Source organism: Scyliorhinus torazame, chromosome 10, assembly GCF_047496885.1.
Source record: "Scyliorhinus torazame isolate Kashiwa2021f chromosome 10, sScyTor2.1, whole genome shotgun sequence".
Lineage (NCBI taxonomy): Eukaryota > Metazoa > Chordata > Chondrichthyes > Carcharhiniformes > Scyliorhinidae > Scyliorhinus > Scyliorhinus torazame.
Genome location: NC_092716.1, coordinates 94,151,338 through 94,172,303, shown reverse-complemented (window position 1 = coordinate 94,172,303; position 20,966 = coordinate 94,151,338). Strand labels below are relative to the sequence as shown.

Below are 20,966 nucleotides of genomic sequence, written 5' to 3'. Positions count from 1 at the left end.
TACTGATGGGGAGCTGGTGGGAGGCGGATTTGAGGTATACCTTTGAGGAGACCCGGTACTGTGCAATCTGATTGACCATATCAGATATGCGTGGGAGGGGGTACGCGTCGAGCTGCGTGTACCGATTGATGGTCTGGCTGTAGTCGACGACCATTCTGTGTTTCTCCCCAGTTTTAACTACTACCACTTGGGCTCTCCGGGGGCTGTTGCTGGCCTCGATGATGCCTTCCGGAAGCAGTCGCTGGACCTCTGACCTGATGAAGGTCCTGTCCAGGGTGCTGTACCGTCTGCTCCTGGTGGTGACGGGTTTGCAATCCGGGGTTAGATTTGCAAAGAGGGAAGGTGGATCGATCTTTAGGGTCGTTAGGCCGCACACAGTAAGGGGTGGTAGGGGCCCGCCAAATTTCAGGGTTTGGCTCTGGACGTTACACTGGAAGTCCAGGCCGAGTAGTAGGGCAGCGCCGAGTTTACGGAGGACGTAGAGGCGAAAGCCGCTGAATTCTACGCCCTGGGCCGTGAGTGTGACCGTACAGTACGCCACGGAATGGGATCCGGAGGCCAGGGAGATTCTTTGATTGGCGGGGTGTACCGCGAGGGGCAACGCATTACCGTATCCGGGTGGATGAAGCTTTCGGTGCTTCTGGAGCCCAGCAGGCAAGAGGTCACGTGTCCGTCGATTTTAACGCTGGTCGATGTGGTGGCCAGGTTGTGCGGACGAGACTGGCCGATGATCACTGATGTCGGATGATGGGGTGCCTGGGGGCACGAGTCCTGGAACGCTGGTGGTGCCCATGTGCCGTGGGGAAGACAAGATGGCGGCGCCTGAAAATCTTGGGGAGGACAAAATGGGCCATACGTGGCGGGGGTTGAAAAAGATAGCGGCGCCCATGACCCGCACGTGTTGCGCGGAGGGGAAGATGGCGGCGCCCACTGGCCGCGCTTGTTCTGAGTGGGAGAAGATGGCAGCGCCCACTGGCCGCGTGTGGTCTGAGGGGGCGAAGATGGTGGCGCCCACTGGCGGCACGTGGTCCGGGGAGTTGAAGATGGCGGTGCCCATTGTCTGTAAACGAGGGGGTGGGGGCGATAGCGGCAACTGCGCGGGCTGTGGCGGCGCTGGATACATCCGCAGCCACCATGCCAGGTTCACAAAAGTTGAGAGGACACGTGGCCCACGCCATCGGGAAGTCGGGCCAGCAGGGCCGGAGCATCTGGGAGGGCCTCAGGTGATGTGCTGAGGCTGTCCCAATGGTGTGTGTCGTACCCCTCGAGTACGCTGTTTTGGAGGGGGCGGAGCATTCGAAAAACATCGGCACACCCCGATTTCAACATGAAAACGGAATCTCCGGCCGATCGCCGAATGTGATTTCAGCGTCGGCAATCGGAGAATCCTGCTCTGTGCATTTATAAAGCACCTGTCACAGCCTTACAATATCCCAAAGGATACAACAGAAAATAAAATGCTTCGTCAGTGTTAAACATGGCAGCCTGTTTTTGTTTAACAAAGACCCATTATTATCAATTTGAAAATCTGTTTTAATTATGTTGAATGTGTAATAAATGTTAGAGAGGAGAATTCTACTGCTCATTCTCAACTAGAGCTAACAGATCATTTATGTTCACTTTTGAGGATCGGTAGACCTCAGAGAATAATTTCTCATATAAAAGACAGAATCTGTATTATTCCCTCAGTTATGGCACTGAGGGACGTCCGGTGATGGGGATGTGCTGAGCAGTTGCACATCAGCTGGCTCTCCTTCAAAGGACAAGAAGATAGAACTTTTACCTGAAACTAGACCAGAAAAACTGGACTAAAACACCCCCACACCCTCAACAATACAAGGATCAACACAAATGCCTGAAAGCAGCAGCTCCAGGGGCCGTAGAGACCTCAAAAGCGGTAGTAAAGGAGTGGCGACCGAACGGGTCAGCGGACTCACGAGGTGAGGGGTTTCCAACCACTCCCGCGAGAGGAAGACCAGTGACCTGTAAAACAACCCCCCCACCCCCCACCCACAGGACTGCACTGTACCAGGGAGACTGTTTTGGGGCACAGGCAGGACAGCACTGTACCCAGAGAGACTGTTTGGGGCACAGGCAGGACAGCACTGTACCCAGAGAGACTGTTGTGGGGAACAGGTAGGGCTGCACTGTACTCGGAGAGACTGTTGTGGGGAACAGGTAGGGCTGCACTGTACTCGGAGAGACTGTTGTGGGGAACAGGTAGGGCTGCACTGTACTCGGAGAGACTGTTGTGGGGAACAGGTAGGGCTGCACTGTACTCGGAGAGACTGTTGCAGGACACATGCAGGACTGCACTGCACATGGAGAGTCTGTTGCAGGACATGGTAGTCAGGGATGCTCTGTACCAGGGAGACTGGTGTGGGGAACAGACAGGACTGCAATGTACCCAGAGAGATTGTTGTGGGGAACAGCAAGGGCTGCACTGTACCCGGAGAGACCGTTGCAGGACACAGGCAGGGCTGCACCGTACCCAGAGAGCCTGTTGCAGGACACAGGCAGGACTGCACTGTTCTTGGAGAGATTGTTGTGGGGAACAACAGGACTGCATTGTAGCCGGAGGGACTGCGCTGGGGCACAGGCAGGACTACACTGTACCCAGAGAGAATGTCATGGGGCACAGGCAGGACTACACTGTACCCGGAGGGACTGCGCTGGGGCACAGGCAGGACTACACTATACCCAGAGAGAATGTCATGGGGCACAGGCAGGACTACACTGTACCCGGAGGGACTGCGCTGGGGCACAGGCAGGACTACACTGTACCCAGAGAGAATGTCATGGGGCACAGGCAGGACTACACTGTACCCGGAGGGACTGCGCTGGGGCACAGGCAGGACTACACTGCACCCGGAGAGAATGTCATGGGGCACAGGCAGGACTACACTGTACCCGGAGGGACTGCGCTGGGGCACAGGCAGGACTACACTGTACCCAGAGAGAATGTCATGGGGCACAGGCAGGACTACACTGTACCCGGAGGGACTGCGCTGGGGCACAGGCAGGACTACACTGCACCCGGAGAGAATGTCATGGGGCACAGGCAGGACTACACTGTACCCAGAGAGAATGTCATGGGGCACAGGCAGGACTACACTGTACCCAGAGAGAATGTCATGGGGCACAGGCAGGACTACACTGTACCCGGAGGGACTGCGCTGGGGCACAGGCAGGACTACATTGTACCCAGAGAGAATGTCATGGGGCACAGGCAGGACTACACTGCACCCGGAGAGAATGTCATGGGGCACTGGCATGGCTGCTCTGCCCAATTTGAAGGATGCAAATTGGTTTCATGCAGGTCTCGGGTGAGAATTACGACCCCAATGGCACGTGTGAATGGTAGATTCGCCATCTGCTTATGCTGGCAAGAATCCTATCGTTCTGCTCCATTGTTTAACCCCCAGCCCGTCATTAAACCTACCACAGGGGGAGGTGTCGGACTGGAAAATCCCACCCAAAGAATATGATGAAATAAGGCTGCTGGGAATAATTTTTTAAAAATTCATTTTGGGGATGTGGGCTTCGCTGGCTCGGCCAGCATTTGTTACAATGCATGTTCAGTTAGAAGTTGCCTCTTTTCTCCTTAATGATGCCTTCTGAAATAACATAGAATTTACAGTGCAGAAGGAGGCCATTCGGCCCATCGAGACTGCACTGGCTCTTGGAAAGAGCACCCGACCCAAGGTCAACACCTCCACCCTATCCCCAGAACCCAGTAACCCCACCCAACACTAAGGGCAATTTTGGACACTAAGGGCAATTTGTCATGGCTAATCCACCTAACCTGCACATCTTTGGACTGTGGGAGGAAACCGGAGCACCCGGAGGAAACCCACGCACACACGGGGAGGATGTGCAGACTCCGCACAGACAGTGACCCAAGCCGGAATTGAACTTGGGACCCTGGAGCTGTGAAGCAATTGTGCTATCCACAATGCTACCGTGCTGCCCTTTCTATTGTTGCACAGAACCTAACACACAGAAAGCCGCAGCCTTTAAAAACACAATGGATTTTTAAAAATACAAATGAAATAAAAACAGCAATTGTGTCAGCATCTGCACAAACATGTGGAAAGAGAAAATATTTGTTAATATCACATGTTTTGACAACTAAAAACTGGAGCGAGACTGACCAAAATGAGTTTTTTCAATTTACTATATTTATAGATGTTTCTTTTTATCTCTAACAGGTGGAAACGGCACAGACATATGCAAGAATTTTGGTTAGTGACCTGATTTTCTAACATTATTCACAATCTCTGCTCTCATTTAGTTCTTTAATTTCTGGATACAACAGAAAGAAACAAAAATATGACAATGTTGCACAAGAGAGAGGAAGAAAGCGAGAAACCGTGGGCTGCATTCTCCAATTTTGCGGCTATGTCCGGAGAAATCGTCTGGTCTTGTGGTAGTCTGAATTAGGGGTATTATAGTACCTAGGTTCAGGCTGTAAGATCATTGGTGTGGGAGGTACCTGACACAGGAAGATCATTGGTGAAGCCTGCCTGCTGGTTCCGCCCAGTAAGGTGGAGTATAAGAGTCTGTGTCTCCCTAGCAGCTGCATTCTGTACCTGCGCTGCTGGGGGAAACATCTAGTCCAATAAAGCCTTCAATTGTCATCCAATCTCGCTTCTGGAGTTATTGATCGAGCATCAATTTATTGGACTAGATTTTAAAGAATGGAGCTCCGAATCAAGCGGAGTGTCTGCAACTCAGCCCCCACGCGGCAAACTCAGCAGCAACCTTCAAACATTGGCTGGCGTGCTTCAAAGGGTACCTCAGGACGGCCACGACTGCTCCCATGGAGGACCAGAAACTGCAAGTTCTCCACTCGAGGGTGAGCTCAGAGATCAACACCCTCATCGAGGATGTGGATGATTTCGAGGCTGCGATGGCCCTGTTGAAAGTATACTACATTCGCCCAGTAAACCAGGTTTACGCCCGACATCTGCTAGCGACGCGACAAATCCCGGGAGAATCGCTGGATGAATTCTACCGCGCGCTCCTGGTACTGGGTAGGAACTGTGACTGCCCGCAAGTTTCAGCCAGCGACCACACAGAACATTTAATCCGGGTCGCATTCGTTGCAGGTATGCTGTCCTCCCAAACCCGGCAGCGGCTGCTGGAGAAAGAGACACTAGGCCTCAAGGAGGCATGGGCCCTTGCTAGCTCCCTGGATGTGGCCTCCCGAAACGCCTGCACGTACGCCCTTGACTGCGCGGCAGCCCCTTGGGCAGCATGGAACTCACCTGCGGCCGACCCCGATGCATCCCCCATCACCCCACAAGCTTGTGCCGCGCAGCTACCAGGCAACCCCGGGGGGCCCCGCTGTTATTTTTGCGGGCAAGCCAAGCACCCCCGGCAGCGCTGCCCGGCCCGCTCCTCCACCTGCAAAGGTTGTGGCAAAAAGGGTCATTTTGTGGCGGTATGCCAGGCCCCGGCGGTCGCCGCTGTCTCCGGGGGCGAACCGGGGCCGCCACCACAACCCTCTCCACAGGCCATGTGCGGGTCGCGGAAGCCGCCATCTTAATTTTCCCCAAACATGTGCGGTCCCCGGGCGCCGCCAACCTGTTCCCCAGGGACCACGTTTGATGCGTGGGCAGCGCCATCTTGCCCACCCTCAACCATGTGCAACCCGTGGGCGCCGTCATCTTGACTGGAATCTCAGGACCCCGATTTGGATGACCACACACCACCCGAGGAAAATCTTCAACTTTTACCACGACTCGCCTCGGTGACCCTGGACCAGTCTCACCCCCGAACGCTCTCGACCGCGATGACGACCGTGCTCATCAACGGGCGCAAAACATCCTGCCTGATCGACTCCGGGAGCACAGAGAGCTTCATACACCCCAACACGGTAAGACGCTGTTCTCTTCCCATACACCCAGTGAACCAAAAAATCTCCCTGGCCTCCGGGTCTCACTCTGTAGAGATCAAGAGGTTCTGCGTAGCGAACCTCACGGTCCAGTGAAGAGAATTTTTAAATTTCCGACTCTGCGTCCTCCCTCACCTCTGCACTGCCACGTTCCTGGGGTTGGACTTCCAATATGCAACCTCCAGAGCTTAACCTTTAAATTCGACGGCCCTATACCCCCCTCACTGTCTGCAGCCTCGCGACCCTCAAGGTCGACGCGCCTTCTCTTTTTGCAAACCTCACCCCGGATTGCAAACCCGTCGCCACCAGGAGCAGACGGTACAGTGCCCAGGACCGGACCTTCATTAGGTCGGAAGTCCAGCAGCTACTGAAAGAAGGCGTTATCGAGGCTAGCAACAGCCCCTGGAGAGCTCAAGTAGTGGTTGTAAAGGCCAGGGAGAAGCACAGGATGGTCATGGATTATAGTCAGACCATCAACCGGTATACGCAGCTCGACGCGTACCCTCTCCCCCGCATATCTGATTTGGTCAATTAGATTGCACAATACAAGGTCTTTTCCACGGTGGATCTCAAATCCGCCAACCACCAGCTCCCCATCCGCCCGGACGACCGCAGGTACACTGCGTTCGAAGCAGATGGGCGGCTCTACCACTTCCTAAGGGTTCCCTTCGGTGTCACAAATGGAGTCTTGGTCTTCCAACGGGAGATGGACCGAATGGTTGACCGGTACGGTTTTAGGGCCACGTTTCCGTACCTCGACAACGTCAGCATCTGCGGCCACGACCAGCAGGACCACGACACCAACCTCCGCAAATTCCTCCACACCGCAAAAACCCTTAACTTAACCTACAACAAGGCCAAATGCGTGTTCAGCACCGACTGTCTAGCCATCCTCGGCTACGTAGTGCATGATGGAGTCATAGGCCCAGATCTCGAACGCATGGGTCCCCTCATGGAGTTTCCCCTCCCCCACTGCTCCAAGGCCCTGAAATGCTGCCTGGGATTTTTTTCATATTACTCCCAGTGGATCCCCAATTATGCGGACAAGGCCTGCCGACTAATCCAATCCTCAGTTTTTCCCCTGTCGGCAGAGGCCCGCCAGGCCTTCAGCCGCATTAAAGCAGACATTGCAAAGGCCACGATGCACGCAATCGATGAATCCCTCCCCTTCCAAGTCGAGAGCGACGCATCCGATGTAGCTCTGGTGGCCACCCTCAACCAAGCGGGCAGGCCCGTGGCCTTCTTCTCACGCACCCTCCATGCTTCAGAAATCTGTCAGTCCTCCGTTGAAAAGGAGGCCCAGGCCATAGTAGAAGCTGTGCGGCACTGGAGGCAATACCTGGCCGGCAGGAGATTCCCGCTCCTCACTGACCAATGGTCGGTAGCTTTCATGTTCGATAATGCACAGCGGGGCAAGATAAGAACGATAAGATCTTACGGTGGAGGATCGAGCTCTCCACCTACAACTATGAGATCTTGTATCGTCCCGGGAAGCTAAACGAACCTCCTGATGCCCTATCACGCAGCACATGTGCCAACGCACAAGTGGACCGACTCCGGGCCCTTCATGAGGACCTCTGCCACCCGGGTTCACTCGATTGTTCCATTTTATCAAGACCCGCAACTTGTCCTACTCCCTCGAGGAGGTCAGGACCGCCACCAGGAACTGCCAAATCTGCGCGGAGTGCAAGCTGCAATTCTACAGGCCAGAGAAAGCGCACCTGATAAAGGCTTCCCGTCCCTTTGAATGCCTCAGTATGGACTTCAAAGGGCCCCTCCCTTCAACCGACCGTACTTCCTGAACGTGATTGACGAGTACTCCCAGTTCCCATTCGCCATCCCCTGCCCCGACATGACCGCAGCCTCCGTCATAAAAGACCTCCACCTGTTCGGTTTCCCCGCCTACATACACAGCGATAGGGGGTTCTCCTTCATGAGCAACGAACTGCGTCACTTCCTGCTCAGCAACGCCATCGCCTCAAGCAGGATGACCAGTTATAACCTCGGGGAAACGGATAGGTAGAGAGGGAGAACGGCACGGTCTAGAAGACCGTCCTACTGGCCCTACGGTCCAGGAATCTCCCAGTCTCCCGCTGGCAGGAGGTCCTTCCCAATGCACTCCACTCCATCCGATCACTGCTGTGTACCACGACAAACTAAACACCTCATGAACGTCTCCTTGTCTTCCCTAGGAAGTCCCTCTCCGGGACCTCGCTCCCAACCTGGCTGGCAGCTCCTGGACCCATTCTGCTCCGCAAATACGTGCAGGCGCACAAGTCGGACCCATTGGTAGAGAGGGTCCACCTCCTTCACGCCAACCCTCAGTATGCCTACGTGGCGTACCCCGACGGCCGGCAGGCTACAGTCTCCCTACGGGACCCGGCGCCTGCTGGATCCCCCCCCCCCCCCCCCACCACCACCAACCCCACCCTCCCTCCCACAGGCGCACCTCACGGCTGCCCCCTTTCCAGGTTCTTCCACTGGTCCCACCCAGGTGTGATGAAGCTACCGAAGAAGCCGAAGTCACGCTCCCGGAGTCACGGATCCCAAGCTGGCACCTGCATCACCGCCGAAACTGCGACGATCACAGAGGACGACCAGGGCCCCCGATCAACTAATTGCTTCATCCTGATATGTACATGTAAAATGAATACTGTAAATAGTTGTGACATGTAATAAGGCAAAACACTGTACCATCGACGGGTACTGCCATAACCTTTACCACTGTATGACGCAAGACCACCACCTCCGCCGGACTCTTTTTTAACAGGGGGTGAATGTGGTAGTCTGTATTAGGGGTATTACGGTACCTAGGTTGAGCTGTAAGATCATTGGTGTGGGAGGTACCTGAGACAGGAAGATCATTGGTGAAGCCTGCCTGCTGGTTCCGCCCACTAAGGAGGAGTATAAGAGTCTGGGTCTCCCTAGCAGCTGCATAGGAGCTGGTTTAGCACACTGGGTTAAATTGTTGCCTTTTAAAGCAGACCAAGGCAGGCCAGCAGCATGGTTCAATTCCCGTACCAGCCTCCCTGAACAGGCGCCGGAATGTGGCGACTAGGGGTTTTTCACAGTAACTTCATTTGAAGCCTACTTGTGACAATAAGCGATTTTCATTTCATTTTTCATTTTGTTCTGTACATGCGCTGCTGGGGGAAACATCTAGTCCAATAAAGCCTTCAATTGTCATCCAATCTCGTTTCTGGAGTTATTGATCGAGCATCAGGTCTTACGACCAAAAAGTCGTTGCCGCCCTGCACCGATGCTCGCCCAGTGGGGGACTAGCAGCTGCCCACATAAAGCCCCCAGCTTTACTTGCCGATACGGACGCAGAATGGCCGGGTCCGTGGCCGCTCATGTGCACGGCGGAGGCCTGTGGCGGCTGCACCATACAACATGACGCCGAGCGGACACAGCCTGCCAGTTAGTTCCCCCCTGTAACCCCCCATGCCACCCCGCACTTATCCCCGCAGCCCCTGCCGAAGCCCCCCCCACTCCCCCCGAGCGACTTCCGGTGACGGGAATGTGCTCAGTCGTTGCACATCAGCTGGTTCTCCTCCAAAGGACAAGAAGATAGGCGCTTTCAGCTAAAATTAGACCAGAAAAACCAGTCTAAAATACCCCCTCACCCTCAACAATACAAGGATCAACACAAATGTCTGAAAGCAGCAGCCCCAGAGGCCGTAGAGACCCCAAAAACGGCGGTAAAGGAGTGGCGACTGAACGGGTCAGCGGATCCGCGAGGCGAGGGAGGGATGTGGTAAACCACTGTTGCACCTGTATTAGGTGATGTACGGTAGGACCTGTACTACAGGTTCGCCGGTAGTCCCTGCCTGTATAAGTATGCATGTCCTCCAGCCAGAAGCCATTTCGCCGGCTGCTGTGGGAGGCCACACATCTGATAGCAATAAAGCCTCAGTTGGATTCAACTATCGTCTTTGTCCAATTGATCGTGCCTCAATTTATTGCTATCAGTTTCTAAGGATGGACCTCCGTATCAAACCGGATCGCCTGCAGCTGGATCCTCACTCAAGCGACGCCTGAAAGGACTTCCAGCACTGGCTAGCTTGCTTCGAGGCGTATATCAACACGGCACCAAACCCTGTTCCGGAGGCGTTGAGCTCCAATGTCTTTCCGTAAATCCAGGACGCGCCGAATTACGCCAAAGCCATGACTCTACTCAAGGACAACTACGCACAGAAAACGAACACGCTCTTCGCCAGGCACGCACTCGCCACTCGCTCTCAACTCCCTGGTGAGTCCATAGAAGACATCTGGCGGGCCCTAATCCCATTAGTCCGGGACTGTGATTGTCAGGCCGTTACAGCCACGGAACTCTCAGACCTCCTTATGCGGGACACTTTTGTGACTGGAATTGGGTCAGATCTCATACGCCAGTGGCTCCTAGAAGGGGCTATGCGCGGCCTCGCAGAGACTAAAACGCTAGCGCTCTCCATGACGGTCCCCCTGCGCAACGTCCAGTCCTACACCCCAGCCGCGCGGCCCACCCCTCCTACGCTTCGTGGACCCCACAGACAGCCGCCCCAGCGGGGGCGCTGCCCACCCAATACGCCTGCGCTGCATGCCAGCCAGCGAACCCCGGGGGTCCCCAATGCCATTTTTGTGGCCAACAGAAGCACCCCCGCCAACGCTGCCCGGCCCGTGCTGCCTTTCGTAAAGCCTGCGGGAAGAAGGGCCACTTCGCCGCGGTGTGCCAGGCCCGCTCAGTAGCCGCTATCGCCCCCACCCCCCTCGGTCATGGACAATAGGCGCCGCCATCCCCCCCCTCAGACCGCATGCATCCAGGGGGCGCTGCCATCTTCCCCTCCGTGCAACACGTGCGTTTCATGGGCGCCGCCATCTTGTTCCACCCCCGCAATGTGCGTTCCATGGGCGCCGCAATTTTGTAACCCTCAAGATCTTCGGGCGCCGCCACCTTGTCCACCTCTCAGCACATGGGCACCACCAGCGTTCCAAGACCCGGGCTCACCAGCCGCCCCATTACCCGACGACCGACCAAGACTCGCCTCCATGTCAATCGACCAGTCTCGTCTGCATAACCTGACCAACACATTCACCAGCGTGAAAGTCGACGGACATGTAACCTCCTGCCTGCTGGACTCCGGGAGCACTGAAAGCTTCATACACCCGGAATACAGTAAGGCGCTGCTCCCTCACGATACACCCCGCCAACCAAAAAGTCTCCCTGGCCTCCGGAACCCATTGCGTAGTGATCCGGGGGTACTGTACGGTCACGCTCACGGCCCAGGGAGTAGATTTCAGCGGCTTCCGCCTCTATGTCCTCCCTAACCTTTGCGCTGCACTAATCCTTGGCCTGGACTTCCAGTGCAACCTCCAGACCCGAACTCTGAAATTCGGCGGGCCGTTACCACCCCTTCTTACTGTGTGCGGCCTCGCGACCCTAAAGGTCGACCCACCTTCCCTCTTTGTCAATCTAACTCCAGATTGCAAACCCGTCGCCACCAGGAGCAGAAGGTACAGCACCCAGGACAAGATCTTCATTCGGTCCGAAGTCCAGCGGCTGCTTTGGGAAGGCATCATCGAGGCCAGCAACAGCCCCTGGAGAGCTCAAGTGGTAGCAGTTAAAACTGGGGAGAAACACCGAATGGTCATGGACTACAGCCAGACCATCAACCGGTAAACGCAGCTCGACGCATACCCTCTCCCACGCATATCTGACATGGTTAACCAGATTGCGCAGTACCGGATCTTCTCAACCATAGACCTGAAATCCGCCTACCACCAGCTCCCCATCAGTAAATCGGACCGTCCATACACCGCCTTCAAGGCAGACGGCCGCCGATACCACTTCCTTAGGGTCCCCTTCGGCGTCACAAACCGAATGGTCGACCGGTACGGGTTGCGGGCCACCTTTCTGTACCTAGACAATGTCACCATTTGCGACCATGATCAGCAGGGCCACGACGCCAACTTTGCTAAATTTCTCCACACCGCTACTCTCCTAAACCTCACTTACAACAAGGAGAAATGCGTGTTCAGCACAAACCGCTTAGCCATCCTCGGCTTTGTGGTCCAGAACGGAGTTCTGGGCCAGATCCCAACCGCATGCACCCCCTCATGGAGCTCCCCCTCCCCCACGGCCCCAAGGCCCTCAAACGCTGCCTGGGGTTTTTTTTGTACTACGCTCAGTGGGTCCCAAACTATCCGGACAAGGCCCGCCAACTCATACAGTCCACCCAGTTTCCCCTGACGGCCGAGGCCCAACAGGCCTTCGCCCGGATCAGAGCTGATATTGCCAAGGCCACAATGCACGCTGTAGATGAGACACTGCCCTTTCAAGTAGAAAGCGACGCATCAGACGTCGCCCTTGCCGCCACTCTCAATCAGGCAGGCAGGCCCGTGGCATTCTTTTCCCGCACCCTTCATGCCTCAGAAATTCGGCACTCATCCGTCAAAAAGGAGGCCCAAGCTATCGTTGAAGCTGTGCGGTATTTGTGACATTACCTGGCCGGCAAGAGATTCACGCTCCTCATTGACCAACGGTCGGTAGCCTTCATGTTCAATAACACACAGCAGGGCAAGATCAAAAATGATAAAATCTTGTGGTGGAGAATCGAGCTCTCCACCTATAATTACGAGATTATGTATCGCCCCGGCAAAATCAATGAACCTCCAGACGCCCTATCACGAGGTACATGTGCCAGCACACAGGTAGACCGACTCCGGGCCCTGCACGACAGCCTTTGTCACCCAGGAGTCACATGGTTGTACCACTTCATTAAGGCACAAAGTCTTTCCTACTCCACCTAGGAAGTAAGGGCAATCACCGCACTTCTACCGGCCGGACCGCGTGCGCCTGGTGAAGGCCTCTCGCCCCTTTGAACGCCTCAGCGTGGACTCCAAAGGCCCCCTCCCCTCCACCGACCGTCACACATATTTTCTCAGTGTGATCGACGAATACTCCAGATTCCCCTTTGCCATCCCATGCCCCGACATGACGTCTGCCACCGTCATTAAAGCCCTCAACACAATCTTCACTCTGTTCGGTTTCCCCGCCTTCATCCACAGTGACAGGGGATCCTCATTCATGAGTGATGAGCTGCGTCAGTTCCTGCTCAGCAGGGGTATTGCCTCCAGCAGAACGACAAGCTATAACCCCCGGGGAAACGGACAGGTAGAAAGGGAGAATGGGATGGTATGGAGGGCCGTTCAGCTGGCCCTACGGTCCAGAAACCTCCCGGCCTCCCGCTGGCAAGAGGTCCTCCCTGATGCACTCCACTCCATTCGCTCATTACTCTGCACTGCCATGAACAATACACCCCATGAACGTCTTTTTGCCTTCCCCAGGAGGTCCACATCCGGGGTGTCGCTCCCGACTTGGCTCGCAGCTCCGGGAACCGTGCTTCTCTGTAAGCACGTCCGACTCCACAAGGCAGACCCGTTGGTGGAGAGGGTGCACTTGCTCCACGCAAACCCCCAGTACGCCTACGTGGCATTCCCCGACGGCCTCCAGGATACTGTCTCCCTCAGGGACCTGGCACTAGCAGGTTCCACCCCCACACCCCCTCCGCCCCCGGCGCCACTCTCCCCTCTCCTGTCGCTCCCAACAGCCCACGCCCGACGATGAAGAGGATTTCGGCATGCTCCCAGAGTCACCATCGACCAGATCAGCACCAACATTGCCGACACCACTGCGTCGCTCCCAGAGGAACATCAAGGCCCCAGACCGGCTAAACCTCTGACCAGTCCACCGGACATCAAAGGACATTTGTTTGCTCAAATCTTGTAAATATTAACTCATTGTTGTATATAGTTATCCACAACCTCCGCCGGACTCAATTTCTAACAGGGGGTGAATGTGGTAAACCACTGTTGCACCTGTATTACGTGATGTACGGTAGGACCTGTACTACAGGTTCGCCGGTAGTCCCTGCCTGTATAAGTATGCATGTCCTCCAGCCAGAAGCCATTTCGCCGGCTGCTGTGGGAGGCCACACATCTGATAGCAATAAAGCCTCAGTTGGATTCAACTATCGTCGTGGGACTGTGGTGGGGCACAGGCAGGACTACACAGTACATGGAGAGACTGGTGGGGCACAGGCAGGACTACACTGTACCCGGAGGGACTGTGGTGCGGCACAGGTAGGACTACACTGTACCCAGAGGGACTGTAGTGGGCACAGGCAGGACTACACTGAAGGATGCAAATTGGTTTCATGCAGGTCTCAGGTGAGAATTACGACCCGCCATGGCACGTGTGAATGGTAGATTCGCCATCAGTTTATGCTGGCAAGAATCCTATCGTTCTGCCTCATTGTTTAACCCCCAGTCCATCATTAAACCTGCCACAGGGGGAGATGGGCTTCGCTGGCTCGGCCAGCATTTATTACAATACATGTTCAGTTAAAGGTTGCCTTCTATTGTTTGACGGAACCTAACACACAATGGATTTTTAATAATACAAATGAAATAAAAACAGCGAATGTGTCAGAATCTGCCCAAACATGTGGAAAGAGAAAATATTTCTTAATATCACATGTTTTGACAACTAAAAACTGGAGCAAGATTGATCAAACTGATTTTTTTCAATTTAATATGGGCGGGATTGTCCGACCCTCCGCGCGTTTAGAGGCACCTGTCACAGCCTTACAATAGCCAAAAGGACACAGCTGAAGATAAAATGCTTCGTCAGTGTTAAACATGGCAGCCAGTTTTTGTTCAGCAAAGACCCATTATTATCAATTAGTTGAATGATTTGAAAATTTGTTGCAATGATGTTGAATGTGTAATAAATGTTATAGTTGATAATTCTACTCAACTAGAACCAACAGATCATTTATGTTCACTTGTGAGGGTCGGTAGGACTTCAAAGAATAATTTCCAATATAAAAGACATAGGGCAGAATTCTCTGGCCCCGCGCCGGGTTGGAGAATCGCCGGGAGGGGGGCAATTCACGCAACACCGCTCCAACGTCGTTCCGCTGATTCTCCGGTGACCGGAGAATTGGCGTCATTGGCACTGCGATTCTCCCAGTGTGATGGGCCGGCCGAGTGCCCACCGAGGTAGGCCGAGTCCCACCGGTGCGGTTCTTGTATGGTCCTACCCAGCGGGACCTCGGCGTTCATGTTATGGGGGGCGGCCTGGTGGGGGGGATGTGGGATCCGACCCCGGGGGGGGGGGGGCCTCCACAGTGGCCTGGCCCGTGATCAGGGCCTACCAATCGGCGGGCAGGCTTATCCTGGTGGGGGCCTCTGTAGCGTATGAGTGGACCCACGGCGCCCGTTCTGACGCCCAAATCGGCAGCTGGAGCAGCGTGAGGCTCTCCAGTGCCATGCTGGCCCCCTGTGCGGTGCAGGATCGCTGTTCCTAGGGGCCTGTTGATGCCGTCGTCAAACGCTCCGGCGTTTACGACGGCGTCAACACTTAGCCCCAGGATCAGAGAATCCCGCCCATAATCTGTATTATTCCCTCAGTTATGGCACTGAGGGACGTCTGGTAATGGGATGTGCTGAGCAGTTACACATGAGCTGGCTTTCTTCCAAAGGAGAAGATAGGCACTTTCAGCTGAAATTAGACCAGAAAAACCAGACTAAAGCACCCCCTCACCCTCAACAATACAAGAATCAAGACAAATGCCTGAAAGCAGCAGCCCCAGAGGCCGTAGAGACCTCAAAAACGGCGGTAAAGGAGTGGCGACTGAACGGGTCAGCGGATCCGCGAGGTGAGGGGTCTCTGACCACTCCCAAGAGAGCGAGACCAGTGACCTGTAAAACAAACCCCTCCCCCCCCCCCCCCACACACACACACACACACACAATGGCCAGGAGATGGACAGAACTGAGAGACATGAAGGAGGATATAAAATCAGAGATCAAGGTGGCAGTGGTGGAGGCGCTGGGGCCCTTAACAAAATGGGAAAGAGGCTGGTCGCCCAAGCGGACACGATAAAGTAACTGGAGAAAGCCTCACAGACCGGAGTGACCGAATCATCGCCATGGAGACCGAAATAAAGAGATTGGTGGTGACTCAGGGGAACTTGAAGGGGAAGGTGGAGGACCAGGAAAACCGGTCGCAAAAACAGAACATCAGGATAGTGGGCTTATAGGGCACAGGCAGGACTGCACTATACCAGGTGTAATGATATGTATAATCTAAGGAGAGTATACGGTTAACAAGATGATGTTCATATATATCAACACTAGGTGACATCACTGAGTAGTCTTACCAAAGGCTACGTCTCTAGGCATTCTGGGAGAAGTTGTTGGAGAAGTTGATGTAGAAGGATAGTGTGTAGCTAAGTTAGAGTGTAGGTTATATACTGGAAAGATAATTAATTACTGTATCATAGATTCAGTACTATTATTTTGTTAGCTGTTACTCAATAGATTGTGCTAACCATTTCAAGTAATGGAAATTCATAACATGATTTGAAGTAGTGTAAAATAAACTAGCTTTGATTTAAACATAGCTTTATCTTCTTTGTCATCACTACGACTTTGGCTATCTTGGAGAACAACACAAGGAACATAACATGGTACCAGGTATTACTGAAGTAATTTAGTTAGAAAATAGAATCTAAGAAGAAAGAAAACCAGCACGTGCTCAGACTTTGATGGCAAGACTGCTTCCAGACGGGTTACTTCAACACACAGACAAGTCCAGAGCTAATGGAGAAACTGCAAACTCTGTGACAGTTCCGGACTCCCGTTAAAATTGATGTAAATTGGAAAATATTTAAGCAGCATTTTCAACTATGCCTCTCTGCCTCAGATTTAGATAATGCTAATAATAACAGAAAACTTGCATTATTTTTAATAATGGCTGGACCACAGGCTATTGAACTTCATAACTTTTTCCAATTCTCCATGGAAGATGATTAAAAAAATATGATATCGTTATTGAAAAATGTGATCTTCATTGCAAAGCTCAAATTAATAAAACGTATGAACGGTTTATCTTTAAAATGAGAGTGCAAAAAGATGGATAATCCGTTGATTGCTTCATTACAGATATCTGACTGAAGTCACAAACCTGTAACTTCTCAATATTGTCAGACTCAATGATCAGAGATCAAATTGTTTTTGGCATCAAAGGTGAGAAACTCAGAGAACGTTTATTAAGGCAGAAAGAATTAAAATTAGAAGATGCTATTGCCCAATGAGTCGAGCGAATTAAACTTCCAAAACTCAGTATTCTGAAATTCTGTTCAAGGAAAAGGGCGCGAAAACGCACCTTGGGGCAAACTGCGCTGGATCTGTGGCGCAGTTGAGAAAAATGCCCGTTTTGGACGGCAGTGGTAATGCACATAGTTGATCTGCACATGCGCGCTTCAATAAACTACGCAATTTGGATGAAGATTGTTCTGCGCATGCGTGCAACCAATTTGCGCATGATGAACGCACCGTCATGACGTGTGGACGTTGTGGACACGCCCACCCACATGTCAAATGCCCAGCACATGGAAAAACTTGCTCCAAATGTTGCAAACTGAATCATTTTGCTATTCAATGCAGAACTGCACTAAAAGGAACATACTTTAAAACTCCAAACTTAATGAAGAAACACATGAATGTTCAGAGTGTTAATACAAGTGCAGACACCTCCAAAATGGATAACCCTAATGATGATATAGATGCTCATAGTCTTGAAGATTCTTTCTTTGTGGGAATTGTTAAGAAGTTCCACACAACTGTGAAGAACACATCCAATCCTCAAAAACTGCATCCCATAAAATCGATGAACACGGAATCTGAATGGAACACTCCATTCTCAGTCAATGGTTCCGAGATTGTGTTCAAATTGGACACTGGAGCATCTGCGAATTTAATAAATACTCATGATTTATCGCAACTTTGTCATTGTCCTAAGATTCAGAAAACTGACTGCCAGTTACGTGACTACAATGATAACATGATTACTTCTTTAGGGTCATGCTATCTCTTAGTGACAAACATCGACACTGTGATATCCTTGCGGTTCGAGATTGTTGAAGCCAATAGATCTTCACTACTAGGTGCACCTTGTGAAACGAATTTACAGCACAAATAAAACTCTTCCACCTGTGCAGGAAGATATTGAAAGCATCCTCATTAAATTTCCTCAGCTATTTGAAGGTACTCTTCCTTTTCAATACGTGATTCAACTGAAAGTGAATGCTAAACCAGTGGTACACCCTCCAAGAAGATTTCCTGCTCTGTTACGTGACCGTCTCAAGCAAGAACTGGAACGTATGCAGCACCTTGGAATCATTTCCAAGATCATAGAACTGACAGATTGGGTCAGCTCAATGGTGTGCATTAAGAAACCCAATGGTGACCTAAGGATTTGTATTGATCCGAAGGAAAAGAATATGAACATCAACCGTGAACACTAACCAATATCAAAACGTGACGTGATTACGAGTGAGATGGCTGATGCCACGATATTCTCTAAACTAGACGCTTCCAGAGGTTTTTGGCAAATGCAACTGGATGACACAAGCAAAAAATTGTGTACTTTTAACACACCGTTTGGTCGTTACTGTTTTAACAGAATGCCATTTGGCATAATCTCAGCATCTGAAATATTTTATCATGACATGGAACAGATGACAGAAGGGATAGATGGAGTTCGGGTGTATGTTAATGACATTGTAATATGGTCATCTACGCACAAAGAATATAATGCAAGACTCCTGTAATTGTTGCAGAGAATACACAAATACGGATTGAAGCTAAATCGATCTAAGTGCAACTTTGGTATCTCAACGTTAACATTTCTGGGTGATCAAATCTCAGAACGTGGTATGCAACCAGACAATGATAAGATTGCTGCCATTCAGAAAATGACAGTCACAGAAGACAAAAAAGCAGTTTTGAGATTCCTGGGTGCCGTAAATTTCCTAGGAAAATTTATTCCCAACTTAGCTTCACGAACAACAGCCTTGCATAACCTCATTAAGAAGAATACATTATTCTCATGGACTGCAGAGCACAACAAAGAATGGCTAGACCCCAGGTCAGCAGTGACTATCGCATCTGTCCTTTCCTTCTTTGACCTGGTCGGGAAAGGAATGATGATGCTTCTTGGAGACCCATTGCAGAGGCATCAACACCTATGACGACCACAGAACAACAGTACGCTCAGTTTAAGAAAGAGTGTTTAGGCTTGCTTGCGGGAATACAGAAATTCCATGACTATGTCCATGGACTTCCGATGTTCACGGCCGAAACAGATCACCGACCATTACTTCACATCATTCAGAAAGGTTTGAATGATATGACTCCAAGACTGCAACGAATACTCATGAAACTAAGAAGGTACGACTTTCAACTGGTCTATACTCCAGTTAAAGATTTTATAATTGCCGATGCATTGTCTCGTGCGACAGACACAGATTAACAACAACCTGAGATTATTATAATGATTAACAACTAATTGAAGCTCAAGTGCAGCTTCTAGCTGAAACTCTTCCTGTCACTGATGAAAAACTCAAGCTCATCAGAGAGCAGACAGAAAAAGATGAAATGTTACAACGAGTAATCAGCCATATGAAAAATGGTTGGCCGAAAGGACACTGTTCGAAATTCAGAAATATTCAATCTGATCTTACTGTTGTAGATGGTTTTCTACTTTGTCTCGATCGTCTTGTTATTCCTACGACACAATGGCACATGATACTCCAGAAGGTTCATGATGGTCATTTAGGAATAGAAAAGTGCAAACGTTGAGCGAGACAGGCAGTATATTGGCCAGGAATAAATACTGAAAGAGCCAATTTTGTGCTTGAATATGAGACATGCCAGCGAACCCAATATCCAGAATAAAGAAAAGCTCACATCTCATGATCTCGAGATGACTCCATGGTCGAAATTTGGTATTGATCTTTTTCATTTTCATGGTCGTGATTATGTCTTGATCATTGACTATTTCTCAAACTATGCAGAAGTGATGAAATTGTCTGATTCTACTTCGAAATCCGTGACTAAAGCGACTAAAGAAATATTTGCTTGTCATGGGATACCTTGCAGAGTCATGACAGACAATGGACCTTGCTTTGATAGCAATAATTGGACAGAATTTGCTCATAGCTACAATTTCACTCATGTCACGTATAGTCTTCTTTATCCGCAATCTAATGGCAAGGTTGAAAAAGGAGTTCACATTGTGAAACAACTTTTCAAGAAAGCACTTGACTCTGACTCAGATATGCTTTATTGAATTACAGGGCTGCTCCTCTCTCAACTGGTTTATCTCCTGCTCAGTTGATAATGAACAGATCGTTGCGTACAACTCTTCCATATCCATGACTACCTGATCCTGTTCTTCAGCCAGTCAGAAAGAAAATGCAACATCAAAAGCATGTTCAGGAGAAATACTACAATGAACATGCAAAATCACTGGAACCACTTAATCCAGATGATCGAGTGAGAATTCAGATTCCCACTGGAGGATGGTCCGATTTAGCTAAGGTCATACGTCAAGCAGCACCTCACTCGTACATTGTTCAAGCGATTGATGGTTCTGTTCTTAGAAGAAATCGATGTGCTCTTCTGAAAGTTCAATCTTCTCGTATGTTATTTTCAAGTCATCAGTTTGATGATCATGTATTTTGTACTACAACAGCATCTGCTAAGCGACTTCCAGAAGCCGTTAAAAACATCTACCATGCTACTGACTGGATTGAGGGGATCATTCAGAATCAGAACATTGTTTGCCTTTTGCCAGGCAATTTTTTGTGGTCGGGGCCAAAGTGCGTGCACGTCATCATGCTCGTGACGTCACTCTCAAAATGGCCGCCAGCTGTTGTACGCAGTTTTGTGTGCTGCGACACAGCATTAATGGCATCAGCCACGTTTCCTGTCTTGGTGCCTTTTTCGTTTTTCCAGAACTCCGCATATTCAGAGGATGCTTGTTCACTGGCTTTGCACATATTAATTGCTTCATCTAGTGGCAAAATCGGTTGCCTTCGCATTTTTTCTTGCAAGCATTCGTCATTTTTCCCTAATACAACTTGATCACGAAGCATTGAATCAGCAACGGAGGAAAACTTACACGACTGCGCTCTTAACTTTAAAGCTGGAATGAAAATCTACTGATTCTCCAGCC

The 20,966-nt window shown here is 51.3% G+C and overlaps 1 long non-coding RNA gene across 1 annotated transcript in view; it reads left to right on the top strand.

Annotated features, from left to right (window-relative positions):
• LOC140384846 (uncharacterized) overlaps positions 1–20,966 on the top strand; it is a 409,015-nt gene that overhangs the window by 349,939 nt on the left and 38,110 nt on the right. The window contains exon 4 of the long non-coding RNA XR_011933169.1: positions 4,212–4,244. This is a non-coding gene — a long non-coding RNA (uncharacterized lncRNA). The remainder of the gene's footprint in view (positions 1–4,211; positions 4,245–20,966) is intronic.